Consider the following 7,213-nt stretch of genomic DNA (forward strand, 5'->3'; position numbering starts at 1 on the left):
AATTGTCTAAGGAAATAATGACAGACCATACAAACATTTTAGCTCTGCAGTAGCCTGAAGATCAGCTATACAGTACAATAGGTATTACTGTACATAGAGCAGCATGAGGCAGGCAGCCATTCATTAGATGTGTAGCATATTCAATCTTCACTCTGAAAAGGGTTGTTCTTTAGGTCCTACATGTTGTTATTTGTAATCTTTAAAATGGCTGAACTTGCATGTGAGATGGTATATCAGCATTAAACCCAGAAACCTCTCCTTAATGTAGCGTGAGGAAAACATTTCTTGCTGAGAAAAGTGGACCATCCTGTTCAGGAGCAACAATCACTACTGAAGAGGAAATAAGCATAGTGGAGGTTGTTGTTTCCTGATGGCTGGGGTCTCTCCAATGTATTCGTAAAATTGGCGGTTTTGCTATTGCAAAGTCAGATATTTAAGAAAAGAATGTTAACGAATACCAAGAAATTATTTATGTTCACTGGTTTCACAAGACAAGTGCAGGATTGCTCACATCATTTAAGTGCCACAGTACCTCCAGAGCAAGTATCCAGCTCCATCTGGTCAATTCAGGCTAAATATATTTGTTGTCTAGGCTCTTTTTTCAATAAACAGTGTTAGACAATCAACAAAGCGTCCATGACAAGTGAGGGACTACTTAAAAAGAAAAAAAAAAAAGGACATACAGTACAAGAATAAATATTACTTTCTTCTTCTATCTGGAACTTTGCTGTATGATTCTAGACTGTATATGAAGGCATCACTGCTCATTTAATTTTCAGAATCCCGAGGTTTTTCTTGTTGTTTTTTGTTTTTTTTTTTCCTGAATATAGTATCTGAGTAGTGATCATTCTTTAGAGACTGATAGTTAAAGACAGGTTACTCACCTGAGGAGCCTAAATTCCCAAACTGTTTTTGCCTGAGTTTACAGTTTTTGCACTCTCCTAGAAGGCAGTAAACAGATTAGCCACATCAGGGTTGCCTTTGTTGTCCAAATAATATAGATAAAATAAGATCACACTCTTTCATAAATCTTAAATAAAAATCAGGGAAGACAGGTGGTGACTGTGTTTACACTAATATTACTACCTTCTTTTCTACTGAAACTAAGCCATCATGAACTCAAATAAACAAGAGGCATGAGGGCAGTCAGAGAACAAACATCTAAGCAGGCATTCAGGGAGAAGACTAGAGAGGTCTGTTACTATTTTTTATCCAAGGACAGTCTAATCGACAAGCATTGCATTGCACTAGTCATCTTTCAAAAATGTGTGTTTGTTTGTACAAGTATCTGCTGGTTTAGGGCCATAAGAAAAGCTGAAGACGACTATCACATAAGCGTGTAGGTCACCAGATTCTTAGATACATAAGACTTTCGGCAGTCACATACTGATTTAGAGACCATTCAGAAGATTCTGTTGTATGCATTAAGCAAATAATTGCCAGACAGTAGTATATATTTTCTTTTATATACTTTAGCTGTAAAGCTGAGCAGCTATATTCGTAGCATCAACCCTCCCCAAATAAGAAAAGAATGATGCCAGATGGTAACATCTATTTCTGAAAGCTCCAAAGGAGACTTGTAATATTTAAATTATAGATTTATATATTATAAATATAATATATTTTTATATTTATATATATATAATATATTACAATATAATTTTATAGATATTTACCTGAATCAGGTGGCAAGTGCAGTCACTAGATAACATCCAAACAGACCAAGAATTTCTCATGCAAGCTAAAGGAGGTCAACAGATTCCCTTTCTGGAATATGTCGACTCTTCCTGAAGTGACCAGGAAGCAGCATGGCCTGTTATAGTTATCACGCACTAGTTTCTGCCTATGCTGGTTTCCTAAGGAAAGCAGTTTTGTGCAATCCCGCTCTGCGCAAGGCTTTGTCCGCCTATCAATTCTCCCTTAGTAACATCTGAGCCTACTAGTTCAAGAGAAATGGGGATGCAGAGAGAGTAACATCCTACAGGAAGCCAACAAAGCAAGTTGCTTGGGAATTGCACACTTTGTTTGATTTTCCAGTCACCAGAATGCTACACGTTCTGCTCGTCTCACACAGCAGGCAAGAAGATGCAACCAGATGCTAATCAGCTCGTGCACGTTTGCTGGCCGCTTGAAGTCTGTATTTCCAAACAAACCAACCCATAACTGACTGCACATCCAGCAAGTTTTCTAAATTGTTAAAGGAAAAAAAAAATTACTTGGAATATCATAGCAAGGGTTCTTGCTGTAGATATGCAATATTAAGTTTTTTTATGTCAGTTATAGATTATGTGATGATAGGGAGGAACCAAGTGTATTGCTGCTTTACTGCAGACAAAAAGCCAAAAAGAGCATGTTCTTCTGTTTACGGAAGTATGTAACTATTTTCGTGGTTGTGATAGACACTAGATATGCACACCTCTGCCAATAGCATGATCACAAAGTGTTCATCAGTAGCAGCTTTGCACAGTGACGCGCCTGCAGTTCTCAGCCTTGATTCTACAAGTGAGGAGTTACTTAACCAGTCATCCCTCTGCAAAGAATCCCCCAGAAGCCTGTTTTGCATATGGTGTCAAAGGAATGACACATCAGAGTAAGGCCACATCACCCGTCACAGAGTGTGTGTAGTGTTATGGCTCACGGGGCAATTCTGTAGAGGTTCAAAATTATGACATACAGAATCAGAAGAAGGACTTAAAGTTATCACTTCCTGCTATCTTCTGACTTGGCTGCAAATTTTGTGCTGTGTATGCTACAAAACTTCAGCCCCTCTACTAAGATTTAGCAAAACTGTTTATTTGCAAGTTGGAGTCAGGGTGCTGATCTAAATTATTCAAATATAATAGTGATACTCAAGGATATTTAAAATGTTGGGTGCTGACTTGTTTCTTTTAGAATTAGCACAGAAGCATCCTACAGCAGCACACAGCTAAGGTTAGAGTATCTTGCAGGGAAATATCACATCCAGAGGATCTCACCTTTGAACAAAATGAAGGGAAATTGTGGTGTTCAGAGCCCCTTCTCTCTCATTCGCCCACAACAGAGGGAGTGATACCAGAAAGGACAGGAGAGACCAAGACTAGTAAATACACAGATGGGTATCAGGCTGACATAAGGCCTGGAATATGCAAGTATTGTTCAGGCAGTCCCAGAGGATTTACAATGGCACATTTTTTGACATTGAGGAAGTTACAGTGTGCTCAGTGACTTATTTTTAATCTTCATTGCATACATCCTTCTGCCTGCGTTGTATTCATATTGTAATTTGAAACAGATCACACTCTTTGGCAAGACAAATGGGAAAAAAACAAAAACAGGGAACAGGGATGGTAGAATTTTGCTCACACCAAATATGTAGCCTTGCTCTATGATACAATGTGTGGATGTTGGTATTGTAAGAAGCAAATCAGGAACATCGAAATGATTACAACATGGCTGAGAGGCTGAATTTAAAATTTTTAATAATTTTTATTAAAATATTTTTAATAATTTAAAACAACATTGGCTGTTGAAGAAAAATGGAAGCTTATACAAACCATATGAACACATGAGCAAGAAAAATAGGGTATGGAAAAGTTGGATTTGAATCAGGATAGACAACGCTTTCAGAAATTATTCTCTAGTCAAATAGTAAACAAATACTTTACAGTTTGTTGTAAGTTTTAAGACTGATAGAAAAGTGTTTGGTGAGATCCAGACTGGAAAAATACATCAAACTTGCAGCCCAAGGGATATGCAATATCTACAGGTTTTCAACCTGAGAGGTATAGTTGGAAATATTAATGTAACTTTTCAGGCTCTGCTTGCAAATCCAAAATCCTTTCATTAACAAAATATTTATGAGATGCTTAAAATATTTTTTTTTCATTAAAATATTTCAGTATTTGGCTTCAGGTGTATTTAAAACTTATTTCTCATTTGAAATGAAAGGACCAAATATATTTTCTCTTACCCCATATTAATTTCCCACCCTGTCATTGTAGATGTGCCACAATATCTTCGGAGGACCTAGTACTTTTTGTACAAAATAGGTAAAGATTGTATGTTTTTCTCAAATAACAAGAAAGAATATTTATTTGCAATCTCTTGTGTACAAGGTTTTGTGTGTATTAATATAACCTGTGCATTGAACAAAAAACCCTCTGTGTAACATCTAATTCATTTTTTATAGAAATGTTTCTTTATTTGTATCTCAAATTATAGATATATAATCAACTAGATTCTGATTGCATTAACAAAGATGTAAACCCAAACCAACTCCACTGAAGTCAGTGAAAATAAACTAAGGTAATACTGGTTATTAGGCAGGCTGAGGCTCAAGCTATTAATACTGCTTAAACTTTTGTGCCCTCCACATACGTCAAGATAACATGAGGCCTGTTGTGTTTCCTCCTTCCTACTCTCCTTTTTCTCACTGTGCAGAGAGCAGCAAAATCTGTACATTCCTTTCAGATGTCATTCCATATTAAGGGCCAGGTCATGCCATCAATTTTTAAACACAACTACCCACTGAGATCGATGCAGAGCGCTGCTTAAAACTTGACAGTAGGGTGTGACCCTATAATACCAAGAAATATCTCTTTACTTGACTAAAAGCCTGATGCTAGTCACAACAGCAGTCTACCAGCATTAAACATTGCATTTGTAGCATTGCAGTGCTCGTGTGCTGTATCCTACTGTGTTTCCAAATGTGATCATTGCTTATACTGATTCAGCTACCTAAACTTCATTCTAGTTCCTATTATTCATAAAAAAGCAACTGCAGCAACACCACAATTCTAACGTTGGGTAAAAAACTACTGAGTGTGTAGGTCCAGACCAATAAATGCATTACATACACGTCCATCCTTGTGCTGTACAAGGTTTTATTGGTCTCTGTAGGACCAACAAAGTAGAAGGTAACTTTCATCCTGTCCTTTAATCAAAGCTACAGGCCCTAGCCATGAAAAGGTTCATGTGCGTCTTTAGCCACACAGTAAATAGTGTAACCAGGGCCAATAGGGGTATTCAGAATTCAGAGCATGAAGCAAATGGCTAAGGTCTTTACAGAATAGAAGTCACAACATTTGTTTTCGAAGTTTTACCCTCTTCTTTGCAGCTGTCATGCATCCTGCAGAAACACTGATAGTTCATTAACGATAATAGTCTCCCTCATACTCCAGCATAAGTGATTTCAGGTGAGGTGAATATTAGAGAGGCATAACACCAAAAAAAAAAAAAAGTTAAATGTTATAGCTGCAACTGTAGCTAGATCATTACAGATAAGCTAGGAAAATCAGTCATGCCAGCAACTGTATTCATCCTCTGCATTTTACAAACTCATTTTGGTTTTAGCGAGCCAGCCAAAAGCATCAACCTACCTAATATCTATTCCACTCCTCTGCCTCATCCTCATGTATTTCCACATACACATCATACTGTATACAGGTAAAAAATGTTTTTATTCATTTTCTTGGTACAGGCGTGTCATTGCCTTTCCATGAAAGTACAGATGAAAAACATTTGCTCAGGTATTGCTTTAACATGGAGGGAAAGGGCAAGGGAACGTACCCCAGGCATGCACTGAAAGCTTCTAACTCCCATAGTTTAGAAGTACTCTTACAAGTGTGACAGTTTCAAAAAGGATTTAAAACCAGCTTTTCCAGGGTAGCTAAAGATTGCATTAAGTGGAAGATGTGATTTTCAAAAGGGCAGAAACAGATGACGTGTAACTTCCCAGTTGCTTCAAAGTTAGGCTGAACTATTAAATACTAAAGTCACCTCTAAAATGTGATTTAAGCTGTTAAATCAGGTAATAGCTTTTGAAAAATTTGCCTGCCATTAATAGAAGTATAGGGTTCTATGTGAAAGAGGAGATTTCTGACACCATTTCTGACTTTCAACACTTTCTGACATAAGAAAACTTGGTCAGGTAATTTTTAGAGAATTAATAATACCTTTTGAAGTCTCTTCAAAATTGCAAAATTCATGCTTGGCACCTTCTTCTTCCACCAAAGAATAAGCAAAATCCTCTCGAGTTTAGGAACTCTCCTAGAGTCTGTGCAAATCCTATTGTGTGAAACATGGGATTTGGAATTTGGGGTCTGTTTTGGGTGCTGAGAATTTTTAAATGTCTTCATTTTGATGGAGAGAGAAGGTTGACAATCAGTATAAGTGAGGCATACTTTCCATAAAAACTAAATTCCTCTTGTAGCTAACCTCCAAACCTGGTTCTCTGTTGCTTTTTTAAAAATGAATTAGTGATTTTGGTAGAAAAAAATTACTTCTGTATCAGTTCTAAAATCTTTCTTTTCCAAGAAGCACAAATTCACTGTCAAAATCTCCTATGATGACACTGCAGCAAAGAACCACATTGCCATTTTAAAAAGCATTGTGGACAGTAACAGGAAAATATGACATCTGTTCCAATCTCCTTAAGCATCTTTCTTTAAGCCAAGTTAAAATTGCTTCTTTGACCTGACGTCTTTGACCTATGATGGTGATCCTTCATAGTAACAATACTTAAAATACAAAAATGGGGGGGTTGTCAGTTTATAGAAGACAGCAAAAATTTATGCTGTGGATTATGGCATTTCTGAAACCAGCTGGTTGAGGGGAAAAATATTTATTTTATTGTCATAGAGAGAGCTCAGATCTGCCCTGATTTCCCTAGATGCAAAATAAATGTTTTTACAAAGTACCACAAGTGTTGCTATCTTTAATGTGACATAAATTGAGGCATATACATAGAAATAGTTGGAGAATTCATTCAGCCTCTGCTGCATATTTTGTATGTTTCATTTACAACCCTGAAAATTACAAACATACCAACAGAAGGATATAAATAACACCATAGTAGAAGCTTGTGGAAGACATTATGCCAGCCGGTTTCCATACAGCACTGTATCAGCTTTACTTTCTACTTGGTAGCAGAACTCTGGTTTGTAAAATATAAGAGAGATTATATCTTATCTATTGCCTATGACACTACTAAATACTTCCATCAGTTACTGTTAATGCATCGAAAGTTACTTAAATTACATATCAAGGTCAGAGCTTCATGGTACCACCTAGTACTCAACGCAATTGCATGGTTTGGCTTTTTAAAGCTGCAAATGCTGTGGGACCCAGACACCCATAATTTGCTGTGACGTGGAATTAGATGAGGTGCAATCTGACACCATGCAAATACCAACTTGTGATACACCACTCCGGCTTCTGAGGCCACACGAATATG

This window comes from Phalacrocorax carbo, chromosome 3, assembly GCF_963921805.1.
Source record: "Phalacrocorax carbo chromosome 3, bPhaCar2.1, whole genome shotgun sequence".
Taxonomy (NCBI): domain Eukaryota; kingdom Metazoa; phylum Chordata; class Aves; order Suliformes; family Phalacrocoracidae; genus Phalacrocorax; species Phalacrocorax carbo.